The sequence below is a fragment of the Sorex araneus genome, chromosome 2 (assembly GCF_027595985.1).
Source record: "Sorex araneus isolate mSorAra2 chromosome 2, mSorAra2.pri, whole genome shotgun sequence".
Lineage (NCBI taxonomy): Eukaryota > Metazoa > Chordata > Mammalia > Eulipotyphla > Soricidae > Sorex > Sorex araneus.
The window spans coordinates 226,128,838-226,141,572 of NC_073303.1; the positions used below are offsets into that span (position 1 = coordinate 226,128,838).

At 51.8% G+C, this 12,735-nt stretch overlaps 1 protein-coding gene across 1 annotated transcript in view; it reads left to right on the forward strand.

Annotated features, from left to right (window-relative positions):
• Positions 1-12,735, forward strand: part of GALNT6 (polypeptide N-acetylgalactosaminyltransferase 6) — a 41,865-nt gene continuing 29,130 nt past the window's right edge. The window contains exon 1 of the mRNA XM_055129636.1: positions 1-44. The gene's annotated coding sequence lies outside the window, so the exon portion shown is untranslated. The remainder of the gene's footprint in view (positions 45-12,735) is intronic.

A 12,735-nucleotide genomic window follows, 5' to 3' on the forward strand; every position in this document is an offset into this window, starting at 1 on the left:
TCGAGCTGCTCGGCGGCGCGGCAGCGGCTCTGCTTAGCGACAAGGTAAGTGGCCGAAGCCAGCCCCGACTCCCACCGCCCCGCGACCCTCCCCACGGAAGGGAGCTTCGCAGCATCCCCGCCCCCGCCCCCGCCCTTCGGAACTTGTTCTGGTCCAGCTGTGCTGGCCGCCGCCGCCTCGGCAGTAAACTGAAGGGGCCGACCCAGACCTGGCGGTGGACGCGGGTACCGCTCCCACCCGGGTACCCTCTCCACCGAGGATGAAACGCAGGCCCAGAGCTCGGGGACTTGGGTGGGGCGGGATGGGAGAGCCCCCCGCCTCGTGCCTCCACGGCGGCCCCCGTCCACACGCACGCAAGCCACCACGCCTCTCCGTCTGGCTTCCGCAGACCCCCTTTCCCCTCGCAGTCACCCCCGCGCCCCTTCCGGGTCGCCTTTTCTTGTGTGTGCTGCCCCGTGTGCGCTTGTACAGAGAAGCCTCCCCCAGGCGTCCCTCCTGGCCGTGCCACGTTGCGTCTAAAAGGGGGTAAGAAGCCTCCGCGAAGGGCTTAGGGGAGCCCGGCTCCCCCGTCCTCCGTCGGGGGGGGGAGGGAGGGGGGAGAACTGCAGGGTGGGGGGAGCGAGGTGCTGCGGGAGGGGAGCGCGGCGGGTGTTCACCACAGCCACAGCGACTGTCCCCGACTTCCCTCTTCATCTGAGCCTCAGGCTCATGGATGCAGAAGCAGTTTAGTTGCCCCCAGAGCCAGCAGCCCAGATCCTGACCTCTGTGGTGGGCAACATGGCAGAGTCCCAGTGTCCACCTAGCTAGCGTGGGGCAAAAGTTGGGGTTCGGGGCCTACACGTGGAACACACCCCTCTGTTAGCCAACAGCCTGTCTCCGACAACCCTGCGACAGCCCTTTCCAGTGCTCGCTGCTCACCTCCGCACAGGGAGGGGGGCTCAAGCCCAGGGCCAAGCACCGGGTGAGGCATCAGTGCAAGAGCCAAAGGTCCTGGGGCTCTCTGCTCACCAGAAGGGTGCAAGCTGGAGCGATAGCACAGCGGGTAGGGCGTTTGCCTTGCATGCAACCAATCCAGGTTCGATTCTCCGCATCCCATAAGGTCCCCTGAGCACCGCCAGGAGTCATTCCTGAGTGCATGATCCAGGAGTTACTCCTTGCATTGCTGTGACCCAAAAAGCAAAAAATGAAAAGAAAGATGCAAGCACTCCCCAGGCCTCCCCAACAGGTTGCTATGGCCCTGCTCCTCCCAGGAAGGGCAGGAGCTGAGACTGGCAACTTCCCGGGGCGAATCCTACAAGTGTCCATGAGGGCTTCCAAATGGACTCCAGCTCTGCTTGTCCAGCAGAAGCCAGTTGCACTGGCAGTCACTTCCCCAGCTCCCTGGCCTCAACATTGCCCTGTGTTCGAGGTACGTAGAAACAAGAGAAAACTGCCTTCAGGGCCAGGGGCCTGTGGGCTGCCAAGGAAAGTGGTCAGGGCTGGTGCTGCAGAGGCGTCGCCCTCTCTGACCACTTCCCACACTTGCTTCATTACTGCTGACTCCACCCAGAGCAGCTTGGAAGAAGCTTATCAGGTGCCCTTTGGGATTCAGAAACTTCCCGTAGGAGAAACCTGGAGAGAACATAAAGCCATGGGGAGGCTGGGAGGTAGCTCCAAGGACTCAAGGCCCAGATCCAACCCCTGGCACCAAATAGTATCCTGGGCACGACCAAGAGTGACCCCCCAAGCCCCACTGGGTGTTGTTCCAAACCCAAACAAACAGAAAACTTGCTTGTTCACACAGCTACTGTGCAGAATAGAAATCGGGAGCCATGGAGGCCGATTGTGTAGGCCTAATGTAAGGCTCTGAGTTTGGGGGGGTGGAGGAATAACGGAGGCAGGCAGGCGGCTGACAGCTCTGCTGCTGACCTAGCTCTATAACCTTGGCCAGGTTACATCAGCACTCCGGAAGGGAAGTAATGAAGAGGTGTGTAATGTTCCAAACACCAGTCGAGTGCAAGGCTACCCTGGTGAAGAGCCTGGCTTGGGGGGCGGGGGTGTGACTCAGCAACAGAGCGTTCGCCTATGTGTGGGTTTGATTTCTGGCACCACACAGTCCCCCCAGGCCTGGCAGGGAGCAAGGAGCAGCCAGAAAACACTACAGGATATGGCCACAAACAAAGGACAAGACAGTGGGTATTTTCAGTGGTAATGATGGGCTTAAGAGTTCATTGAAGGGCTGGAGTTCTGCTTTTGTGTGCGGGAGACCTGGGTGTGGTCCTGGTCATCACCTAATCCTTGAGCCCCCCCCCAAACCAAAAAGAGTGCTTTTTAAAAAAATTTTACAATTAAATAGCAAATTGGTAGTGTCCACCTCCTCTGGTACCCAGACACACGTTCACCATCTCCTGCTCTGCTAAGGCCTCTCACTGTCCCCACACGGCATCACCAACTGGGGGGAACTTGCCTCCTCATTTAGCCCTCTGCACCCCTCACTGGGAAAATGCTCCCTCCCCACTTGCTGGGAGTGAGAGTGGGGATCTGAACAAAGGAGAGGTCAAGTGCAGGGCAGTGCCTGTCTCCAGCCCAGCTCAATGCTGTGATTGTGCCCTGTGAAAGCCTAACTGGTGAGCCAGGAGGGCTTGGTCTGGGGAGAAAAGGACCATTGGGAGACTCCTTGGTGGCATCCAGGAACATGTTGAGTTCAGGGCCACCTACAGTATCCTGGTCCTCAGCGCCAGCTGGAGATCTGAAAGCAGAAATAACCTCGTTCTCCTACAATAGAAAATCAAGGAAGATACATACCACCAGTGATAGCCCCCCGTGACCTCAGGCGGAAGGATGCTGTAGGGAGAGGAAGGCTGCTTAGATGGGTCAGGGAAAAAAATTCTGCTTAGAGGCAGAAAACCGGGGACCAGGATTTAAGGATTAGTAAGAAGAAAACAGGATCTAAGTGTCTGGACCTGTTGGTTTCCCCCATAAAATCCAGTGGAGAGACACCCCCCCGCCCCCCCGCATATGGGGATAGTCAGTGGAAGGTGGAACCAGACGCTTCTGGATTCTGAGAACTCTAAGACACACCTGAATCTATGACTTCTTAGGGGACGGAGTTTCTGGCAAGGGTTGGGAAGAAAAAGCAACATGGTTTCCTCAGCCAGAACACAAGAAAGTCTTTTAGGAGGAGATGCTAGTCAGTGAGGAGAGCAAGCCAACAGGAAGCCGACTGCCAGGCGTGTTTCTGTTACAAGCAAGGGCTACTAAAGGATTATAGCGTATGAAGAAGGCTGTTTGTGAAGGGAAGGGAGGCCCGAGGCGGAGCCGGCTGGCAATCAGCTCCCGTTGATCCGCCAGATGCTGGGCGATGAGGCAGATAAGGCTGAGGGGATTGCAGCAGGAAGCAGGGAGTGATCAGCAGGGCCGGGGGTGGGCGAGGACTGGGCCTGACCCGAGGAGGGCCGTGAAAGGCCTGCAGAGCAGGGGATGTGGTGCAAGTGACAGTTCCTGTGGCTGCCGCCCCCACGTCGCCTGCGTGATCCTAGTGGCCGCACACCACCCAGTGTAACGCCCCACTATAATTTTTTTTCGGCATATATGAATTTAGAAAGACAGTATAAGGCATTTACCTTGCATGTGGCCAACCTGGGTTCCAGCCCCCACACCTCACATGGCCCCCCAAGCACCACCAGGAGGAGCTCAGAGCCAAGAGTGAGCACCATTGGGTGGGGCCCAAAAATCTTAAAATAGAAGTTTAAATGTATATGAATTTAGAGACCCAGCATGTGACTCAAGTAGATTTGATCCATGGTGCCATATGCCTATTCATGCCCCCAACCCAAGGGCCACAGGGAGCAGGCTATGAACACAGAGCTAGACGTTTTCCTTGTGCACCATTGGGTGTATCACTGTCATCCCATTGTTCATCGATTTACTCGAGCAGGCACCAGTAACATGTGCATTGTGAGACTTGTTGTTACTGTTTTTGGCATATCGAATACGCCACAGGTAACTTGCCAGGCTCTGCCGTGTGGGCAGATACTCTCGGTAGCTTGCCAGGCTCTCCAAGAAGGACGGAGGAATCGAAGCCGGGTCGGCCGCATGCAAGACAAACGCCCTACCTGCTGTGCTATAGCTCCAGGCGTTCTATCACTCCAGTCAGTTTTGTGTAGCACACAAAAAGATAAAAATAAATTAGTAAAGGCTTAGTATATGCCCGTCAGCACTACTAAGTAGATGGTGTAAGCAAAGTTGAGTTGCATTTTATGATTGAAGATCCATGTTTGAATCATTTCATCCTTAAGTATTATGCAAACAAAAATGAGCCAGGATATGCAGGGAAGGGCGGGCGGGCCTGAGAGCTTGCTGCAGAAATACCTTCCCGTATCTCTTCTTTCCGGGGGGGACTCAGCCCCAGTCTCGCAGTCTGGGTCCTAGGGGCAAGGCCAAGGGTCCTGAGGTGTAATTAAAAAAAGTGAATCCCTCCCTCCAGCATCTGTAATCAAAGCGCCAGCAGGGTGAGGAGATAATTTGCTAGTGTGTTGTCGGTTAACAAAGCATGAACTGAGTGCGCCCTTTGCTGAGGAGAAAGTGCTGGACCCTGAGGAAGAGGAGGGGTGGGGGGCAGTCCATGGCGCACCCTGCAGTAGCTTCCAAAGAGCCTGTTTTGCCCCAGAACAACGTCTGACTCTGCACACCTGCGCCCTCGCAAGAGTGGGGACAGACATCACTTTCTGAAGAAACCTGTAATCGAGACCTGTCTGTCTGAGTAACCTGAGCAAACAGCCCCGCGTGACGTCACAGACGCCTTATTTCCTAGATGCCACGTCTCCCGGAGGTGCGTGATCCTGGATAAACAGAAACTCCGTACTGAAAGGCCACCTGGCTGCCAGGGCGTGCCCAGGGCCACCCGCCCAGGCTTTCACCAAAGTGGGAACGTCCAGTGTTGGCATCTTTAAAGCTTGCATAGTCCCGTGTGGGAGCTGAGTGAGCCAGGGTGATGTGGCACTGGGCGGGGGGCAGGTAGGGGCGCGGCTCAGCACCGAAGGAGGCCCGGGAGGCTGCACAGGGGAGGTGGAGTGTGGGAGCAGAAGTGAGGGCCTGGAATCGGGGCGGAGGGCTCTGTTTTGAGAGCCACCTCTGAGTAGCACTAAAGACGTCTCCGGCCACTGGGCTGCAGCTTTCAAACAGAGGTGCTGGGACTCAGGGCGTGGCTCACTTGCTGGCCTGAGAAAGACCCCAGACTCAGTCTCCGGCACTGCGTGGCTCCCCCCAGCACCCCGGCTGTGGGCTCTGTTCAGTGAATCAGCGGAAGGAGAGAGCTGGACTCTGATCTCCTCAGAGTGCCAAGCTAGCGACATCTCACCTAACTCACATGCTTATTGTACTGAGCACCATTATGTGAAGACAGAATTTGCTGTTGGGGTTTCTTTGTTTTGTTCTGTTCTGTTTTGTCTGGGGTGGGGGGACACCTCCTGGCAAGGCTCAGGGGACCGTGTGGTGGCAGTGCCCCATGTGCAAAGCATGTCCTCCAGAGCATTTCAAACATGCTGCTATTGACCAGTGATGGCCAACAGTCACAGGTGCCCCGGCAGTCCTGTGTAAGACTGCAGTGGTCACAGACAATCCTGTAGCACTCACAGAGGTTTGCACTCCCTTAGCTCGGGCTCACACACACATTTCACCTCACTGAATAGTTGTGGTACTCTCCAAGGGTCACTGAGGTACGTTTATGAGTAATCACCTGAGACCACACTTCCTGCCTGGGCCACTCACTTTCCGCCTCAGCTGTGGAATCTGCTGGCAATTACACCCTTCTTTGTGGTGCCTACACATGAATTCCTATCTACAGAGCAGCCAGGGAATCACACTTAACACATGTGGGACACCAGGGATTTGAACTCATAACCAAACAGCTTACAAGGCGGGTGCTGTGAGCCACTAGTTCCCAGGGCCTACTGAGGGTTTGGGACAGGTCACCTTAACCCTCTGGTTAATATTTAATGGGAGCTTGTGGGCTGCCACTACTTTGAAACTTATGTTAGACTTTGCAGGCAATAAAAAGGTGAAGGTGAGAAACAGAAACGCCTTTAAAAGCACCGTAGGCTTTGATGAGGCCAGAGCAGAAGTAGCAACAAGATTCTGGGGAAGCGTGGGAGGGTGTAGTAGCCCTGACGCTTCTAGGAGTGGGGTTTAGCTGTAGTGGAAAATGAGGCCACATCTCTGACTTTCAGACTTCTTTGATTCAACCTGTATCACTGTAGCACTGTTATCTCGTTGCTCATCAATTTGCTCAATCGGGCACCAGTAACGTCTCCATTGTGAGACTTGTAGTTACTGTTTTTGGCATATTGAATATGCCACGGGTAGCTTGCCAGGCTCTGCCATGCGGGCGGAATGCTCTCAGTAGGTTGCCGGGCTCTCCAAGAGGGACGGAAGAATCGAACCCGGGTCAGCTGCGTGCAAGGCAAACGTCCTACCCACTGTGCTATCGCTCCAGTCCGTGATTCAACCTAAGTGACAAAAACATTTCACAATAAAACTTCAAGACCATTTCCCAGTCTCAGCATCTCAAGAAAAGTCTGAGATCAATTTTACACTTTATTCATGTCAAAAGGATGAATTCTATACAGTGCCACAATGTATTAGGAATAAAATCATGAAATTTCTTTTCTGTTTACTTAGGTTTGGGTTTGGGGGCACTCCTGGCTTGATATGTGAAGTCCCCAAGGTGACCCAGGAGCCATGCAGTGTCGGGGATCTAAATCCCAGGGCTGTCACATGCAAAGCATGCATTTCCACATTTTGAGCCCTCTTAATTTAAGAGTCCGTGCCCCCCCTTAATTTAGTTGAATGAATTTTGAATTACAGATATTTCATTTTAGTTTTGTAACAGGAGATACTTTAGTGTATTGAGGCTAATATTAAAATTAAAATGTTGGGGGCTGGATCGATAGCACAGCGGGTAGGGCATTTGCTTTGTACGAGGCCAAACCAAGTTCGATTCCCAGCATCCCGTATGGTCCCCCGAGCACCACCAGGAGTAATTCCTGAGTGTATGAGCCAGGAGTGACCCCTGTGCATTGCCGGGTGTGACCCAAAAGGCAAAAAAAAAATTATAATAACTGGGGCTGGAGTGATAATACAGTGGGGAGGGTATTTGCCTTATGTGGCCAACCCAGGTCGATCCCTGGCATCCCATATGAACCCCCAAGCACCATCAGGAATAATTCCTGTGTGCAGAGCCAGGAGTGACCCCTGAGCATTGTCAGGTGTGACCCCCCCCCAAAAGAAAAAAAATTACAGAAACTAAGGTAAAAAAAAATAAAAATCAGGGTATCCAAGATGTGATAACTCTCTACTCCCCATTATTGTTATTACTACTATTTATTGGGGGAGTTGGGAAAAAGAAAAAAATATATAAAAACTAAGGTAAGAAATAAAAATTAGGGTATCCAAGATGTAACTCATTGGTAAAGCACTTGCCTTGCCTGCATAAGACCTAGGTTTGATGCTTAGAGGTTTCATCACTCATGAAATTACCTGTGCTCAGGGCTTACCCCTGGTTCCGTGCTCAGAAATTACTTCTGTGGTGCTTAGGGGACCATATGGGATACCCGGGATTGAAACTGGTCAATTGTGTGCTAGGCAAACATCCTACCCACTGTACTATTGCTCTGGCGCCTAGATACATAATTTCAAATTTTGTTCATTCTAATTCTTTAGCATTTATATTATTAAAGATTAAAACTACACTAAGACATTTGGTGTACTTGATATCTATCTATCTATCTATCTATCTATCTATATATATATATAATGAAATTTCAGCGTAACAATTCTTATCCATGTGAAATGTGCTATACTTTGATGTATCTTCTTTTTTTATATTTCTGTTCCTTTATTATTATGAGGCAGAAGGGCACATCAGCAGTACTCAGGGATTATTCTCGGCTCTGTGCTCAGGAGTGCCCCCTGGCAGTGTTGGGGGACAAGGTAGTAGAACCAGGGTTGGTAGGATGCAAGGCAAGTGTCTTAACTCCTGTGCTAACTCTCCGCTCCCCATTATTATTATTACTATTTACTGGGGGAGTTGGGACCCCCAGCAGTGCACAGGAGCTGCTCTTTGTTCTGTGCTCAGGAGTGATCGAGGGCAGTGTTCAGGGGGCTGGAGGCTGTACTAGGGATCAAGTGCTTTATCTCCTGTATTTTTTCTTTTCTTTTCTTTTTTTCTTGTGTGGAGAGAATATTGGTTTACATGAGAGTAGATGGCTACAATATTAGCATACCAACTCTTTAAAGAATTATTTTCATGCTATATAAGTTTAAATTTATGGGGCCAGAGCGATAGTACTGCAAGTAGGGCATTTGCCTTGCACGCGGCTGACCTGGGTTCGATCCCCGGCATCCCATATGGTCCCCAAAGCACTGCCAAGAGTAATTCCTGAGTGCAGAGCCAGGAGTAACCTCTGAGCATCGCTGGGTGTGACCGAAAAAGCCAAAAAAAAGTTTAAATTTATTTTACAATTCTATAATGGATGGATATTAGCAGAATCATAGACACTGGTCTAGGTAAAGTTGTGATATACCAGCAGGGGGAGATAAATCAGTGTTTCTGATAGCCAAGCCAGGAAAGGAGGTCTCATTTGTTCAATCTAGGAAGTCTTCCTGGGGGAGGAGGAATTCTGCCATCATTCCTAAACTGAAACGAGGATTGTAGACGTGCTGCGATGCCAAGAGTGGGAATGAGTGCTCCGCAGCAGCAAGGGGATGTGGGTGAGGGTGGAGACGGCACCTGCAGAGGAGCAGGAGGCCAGGCCAGAGCGCCCAAAGGTGTGAAAGCTGCACCAGGCACTGGGGAGGAGTATCACTCCAGGGCTCGGCCTTCCCGAGGCCACCCGAGGGCTCACCTCCTCGACCTGGCTCACCACACTTCCGGGAACTGTGGCCCACACAGAGACCAGGAACTGCTCACCCAAGTCATCCTGGCTCCCAGCGGACTAATGGCTCTCCCAGGGCCTTCTGTCCTCCCGCCACCAGCACGCAGGGTGAACAAACCGGGAACAGAGTCCCGGAGTCCCCATACTGGCGGGGATCATCGCTGGCGTCGCATTTCATCTCGGGATGTGGTTAGTATCTGGAGGAACTGCACACATCTGAGCGGAAGCCCAAGACACAGAGGGTTGAGAAAATAATACCTGGGAGGGACTCAGATTGAACCCCTGTCTCTCCAGGAGAAATAAAAGGAACAAAGGTGACCTCCACGTTTGAGGGACCCAAGGCTCTACCAGGACAAGGGAATTGGAATGAGCTGAGTGATTCTGAGTCAGTGAAGGAAGCCTTCCTGGAGGAGGTGAGTCCGCAGCACTTGGCAGCTCCTGATAATGAGCCCACGACCAGGCCTTTGTTTCTGAGTTCCTTGCTGGAGAGGGAAGGCAGACAGAAAGGATGGGGGTACAGAGCCCCCAGGAGGGTTCAGTACTGTGGTGGAGAACATTTCCCCATGCTGTGGCTTGTACCTAGCTGGGTCCGTCCCACCATCAATGAGGGGTCTGAACTGAACAGAACCCCTGTATTGGCCGGGGGTGCTTAAACCCAGGGCAGGAAACCGCCTCTGCGCACAGAGTGACTGACCTCTATCCATTCTCTCCCCTTTTTTAGCAGGTAGGGGGTTGGGCACCCAGCGGTGCTCAACGTACTCCTGATTCTGTGCTCAGGGACCACTCCTAGTGGACTTGGGGACCATCTGGGGTTCTGGGGACTGGATCTGGGTCAGCTGTGTGCAGGGCCAGTGCTCTCCCCGCTGTCCCCACAGCCTTCTCCGACCCACGGGACCTCTCCCCACGGATCCTTCATTGCTCCGCAGGCCCCAAGTCCAGGGCAAACCCCGTGGCCTGGTCACTTGGTTGCACCCCCTCTCCCGGTCCATCACACCTCATGCTCCCCGCACACCAGGCCCCTTCCCCCTGCGTGTATGTGCTGTTCCCTGTGCCCGAAAGGTGCATCCTGCACCTGACCCACTGCCGCTGTGGGTTGGTCCGAGCATCTTAATCCAAGTGTCACAAATGTTCCCCTCCCCACTGCTGCTGTGCTGTGTGCTCTCTCCCTCAGCACCTGAGGGGGCCTCTCCTGGGTGTCTTCTCAATGGGGATCTCCCCAAAATAGCTGAGCCCCCAGCAGTGCGCTGACCCCCAGGTGTGCAGAGGCTCCTGAGGCGCCCTGGTGGGGAGACTGAACTCCTCACCCACCTCCAAGGCAAGCGCCTAATAATACGGGACGGACATTCCAAGCAGTTGCGTCCCGTTGGGTTTGACGCTGCTGCTGAGTTGATATTAGGACAGAAAACCACGTGTCAGCCCCGCCAAGTGTGGGCTTCAAGACCGTGGCCACACAGTCCCCACACCCATGACCCCGGCTTCTCCACAGATAGAAGCTTCTAGTTTTAGGTTTTGGGGCCACGCTGGGCAGTGCTTGGGAGTCACTCCTAGTAGTGTTGCACGCTGGGAAGCAAACACAGGCGTCCTGCATGCAGGGCATGAGCTGTCTCTGGCCTGGATGCCCACTTTCAAAAATTCATATTTAAAAAAATGAGGCATCTTTAGAATATTTAAGTAGCGCTCACAATACTGCTAATGGTAGGGTTTCACACGTGCAGTATGCCAGTATCACACCCTCACCAGTGTCTACTTCCCTCTGCTGTTGTCCAAGCGTCCTCCAGCCCCTCCCCTGTGCCCCGCTGTGGTAAGCTTCTACTGAAGCCCAGAAAGCTTGCTTTTAAATTGAGTCACTTGTGAGAACAGTTACAAAGCTTTCCAGTATAAGTCTCCATCATACAATGATCAAACACCCATTCCTTCACCAGTGCACATTTTCCACCACCAAGAACCCCAGTATACCCCCGTCCCACCCCTCCCCCTGCCTATGTGGCAGATGATTTCCACTTTACTCTCTCCACTTTGAGCACATTCAATATTTCGACAAAAGACCCACCATTATTACTTGGAATTTTTCCCAACAATCAGACATGCAGAAAAGGCATCATTAGATAATTTGTTTTCTGTTGCTGGTTATGAAGAGTATATGATGATTTTGGATTTCTGATATTTTAGTAATAAGTCTGAAGGGATTTCTGCCAAAAGCCACTGGGTTCCGAGATTGGTTTGTGTGTCTCTGGGATCATGCTCGTTTAGGAGCCAGAAGCCGTTCGTGGGTGGCAACTCGGGGCCTCCTCGGGACGGGGAGAGTGGCCGGTTCCACCCCCCATCCCATGAGGGCCCCGAGTGTCACGTCACTGCAGTCTCACACCCGGCTGTCCAATAGGTTCTGAAAAAGTGGTGGCCACCACACCATCGGGGATGAAAAGGCAGAAGGGACAAATACCTTTCCCCACCAAGGGTGGCACGACAACGTAGTTTAATGCTCAGTCCAGATGCATTTCTGCCAAAAGCCGCTGAGTTCTGAAATTGGCTTGTCTCTGGGATCATGGCCGTTCTGGAGCCAAGAGCGTTCTGGAGCCAAGTGGGCGGTAACTCGGGGCCTCGTTGGGGTGGGGAGAGGAAAAGCTTAATTTTTTAATAGCAGCATTAAATGGGTAAACTAGAGTTACCTTTAAGTTACTTTAAAGAAATACTTGCCCTAAAGTGAGGCTGCAGTGATAGTATAGCAGGAAGGACACTCGCCTTCCAGTTAACCCAGGTTGGATCCCTGACACCCATATGTTTTGTGTTTTTTTTTTCTTTTTTTGCTTTTTGGGTCACATCAGGTGATGCACAGGGGTTACTCCTGGCTCTGCACTCAGGATTTACCCCAGAGGTGCTCAGAGAACCATATGGGATGCCGGGAATTGAACCTGGGTTGGCCACGTGCAAGGCAAACGCCCTACCTGCTGCGCTATCACTCCAGCCCCCTGACACCCCATGTGGACCCCCATGGCAAACAAGAGTGACCCCTGAGTGTAAAGCCAGGAGTACCACTGGGTGGGGCCCCCAAACAAACAAACAAATAAAACCATGCCACAGGGTAATGACTGCGGCTTTGGCCAAGGCCCAGGTGCTTAAGGAGAATTGCTGGGAAGCTGAGTAGGGAATTAATTTTACTCACATAAATCATTGATACCATTTATTGAGGACTTACATTGCCAGGCATCGGGCCAAGTGTTTTATATACATTAGCTCTGAATTAAATCCTCACCACCACCCTGTAACCACTTTATTGATGAGAAAATGGAGCCTAGGAGAGATGACATAATTGTGTAAGACTCATGGCTACTTTTACAAACCTACATTTCTGGAAAACATACTGTGTGAAGCTGCTGGGTTTTTTCCAGGAGTTATTTCACTGAACTTTATCCTTTTATCTGGGAGGCAGGTTCTATTATGACTAGGAAGGTAGGACTGAGATCTGTGGGCAGTTCTACTGATCAACTTCCACAACAAAATGTTGCAAATATTTTTTCTCTTTGCAGTGGGAGCCCATGTTTCATGAGTAATCAAGCACAGTTCTAAAAGAATCTTAGGTAGTCTTCTTTCTCTTTCTTTCTTTCTTTCTTTCTTTCTTTCTTTCTTTCTTTCTTTCTTTCTTTCTTTCTTTCTTTCTTTCTTTCTTTCTTTCTTTCTTTCTTTCTTTCTTCCTTCCTTTATTTCCTTCTTTCTTTCTCTCTCCTTTCTTTCCTTCTTTTTTCTTTCTTTTTCTCTTCTTTTTCTTCCTCTTCTTCCTCCTCCTCTTCCTCCTCCTCCTCCTCCTCCTCCTTCTTCTTCTTCTTCT